The sequence below is a fragment of the Helobdella robusta genome (genome assembly GCF_000326865.2).
Source record: "Helobdella robusta unplaced genomic scaffold HELROscaffold_13, whole genome shotgun sequence".
NCBI lineage: Eukaryota > Metazoa > Annelida > Clitellata > Rhynchobdellida > Glossiphoniidae > Helobdella > Helobdella robusta.
The window spans coordinates 225,901-228,267 of record NW_008703718.1 but is presented as its reverse complement, the minus strand read 5'-3'; positions in this window follow the sequence as shown (position 1 = coordinate 228,267).

Genomic DNA, 2,367 nt, shown 5'->3' with positions numbered 1-2,367 from the left:
GGCATGGTTTACTATCCGGTGCCCTGGCTGTCGGTGAACCTCTGTGCAAGGAGGGAGAATGAAGGGGAACTTTCGACTATCGTACCATTAACAATTTATTATAGATTAGTTAAGGTAATTGAATAGGTAGATAGAATTATTTTTATTAAGCAATTTAAGATGCAGGCACCGCTAAGCTTTCTAATGAGAATTTTCTCTTTCTCCATTCCACGGGCTGTGTTTCAACAACAATCTCGAGGAGGACTGGCACCAGTTTTGGAGGACAACGCAGGAAACGGAAGGCACTCATCATTTTGCCTTTGTCGAATGGACGACGGTAAATTTTTTTTACATTTTACTCTCTTTATTATTTTCAAATATTATTTATTTGCCATTATTTCCATTTTATAATTTTTGCTTCTAAGATTCTAACATTCATTTACTACTAAGCTAATAAAAATAACTTGTCTACAGACTGATGAGAGGTGGGCAGTGGTGGGCGTCAGCACGTCTCAGATGGTGGTCTCATGATGATCGTTCCGATAACAACTCGAAGAAAACAACAACGACGATTTTTGAAGTATGGTTTAGTTTCGTTGTTTTTATTTTTTTCATTCATTTTGTCACACAATCTTTCATTTATCCATTAATTGACTCATACTATTCATTCATTGAATCATAGATTGGTTAATTAATTCATTCAATCACTCAATCATTCGCTCAATCATTTATTCGGCTGTTCATTCGTTTTAACATTCATTTACTACTAAGCCAATAAAAAATTTTGTCTACAGAATGATCAGAGGTGGGTTGTGGTGGGAGTCAGCACGTTTCATGATGGTAATCTCATGGTAAGATAAGTTGCTTCTTACTTTTTTTCAATGGCTTGTTTTTTATTTAAAAAAATTAACTTTTTCTCTCAATTCTGTTTTTCAGTATCCGGTAAAATTCATTTCCTCGGTGCGTGTCAGATAATGGTCGGTGCAATGGAGGTTCGTCCTTAGTGGGTGAAGAAGTTTCTGGAGGGTACGCGCGCGCACATTTACATACACGCACACACATAAATACAACACACACATACACAACATCCATTCATTCGGTGTCGCTGTTGTTATGTTTCTCTTCAACTTTCTATTTTCTTTACCGGACTTAATTTAATTCATAGGTAAGTTAGGGATTGAGATGAGTTGAACAACTGTAGGTAGGCTAGGGCTTAACATTAGTTAAAAAGTTTCAAGTAAAATATTAACATTAACATAAATTAAAAGCTTCAAGTAAAATTAAAACGTTAAAATATGTAAAATAAATGAGTTGAGTTATCATTACAGGTAAGCTAGGGCCCTGAGAGTAATTTAGTTGTAGGTAGGTGACTGACTACTATTCTTGCAACTTTTTAATATTTTTTTTTGTAGTGTGTTTGTTTTCGCTTCTTAGCACCACACAACACCAACAAAACAAACTACAATTTTTTTTGTCGTCGCCTCAAATGTTACCATTTTTGAACAATCTTTTTAATAATGTCTATTTATTTATTTGTAAAATGTTGACTGGTTTCTAGTTTTTTTTATTTTGGTTATATAATTTTTGGATATTTCCTGATTTACTCTGTATATATGCATGCATGAATAATTTCTGTTTGGTATGTTGATTTAGTCATAGTCATTGATGTCCTGGTTATGACATTAAACTGACCCTCACTGCCTTGTGAGTGATGTTGGATCATCAAAGGCTAGGCCCACCGCTTATAACTGTGGTTGCGTAAGGGAGGGCATCCTGCGTAAAAATTAGCCAAATAAATTACTTATGATGGAATGGCGTCGAGGGGTATTTCGGTTTCATCATAGGTAGCCAAACGGCAACCCCCGATCTCGGGGAAAATGTCGTCTAAACGTGTGTTGTTGTTGTATGTTGATTTAGTCATTATGATATGCTGTGAACTGTCCTTACTAAATATTCATGTTTCGTGATAATTATTTTTTATTGATCGATATTTTGTTATATTTGTTTGTTTAAAATCTGAACTTTTTAAAAAATTGACATTTAACAAACTTTAATTTCGTCACTTTTCATCTTTTGATGATGTCAAATAAAAGCAACTGTTGTGTTTTTCTTTTCTTACAAAAATCTCGAATACAAACATGTACACATAAAGAGACACAGACACACATACATACAAACATACATACACGCATACATACATACTGCCATCATATATACGCAGAACAATAAACATTCATGTCATTTCTGTCAATGTATTTTAAGTATGTTATACTGTTAATCTTGTTAACTATGATGACGATCATCATTATCACAACCATCATCAACGAACAACAATAACAACAATATAATAATAATTACAACAACAACAACGAAATGAAAATAGTGTCT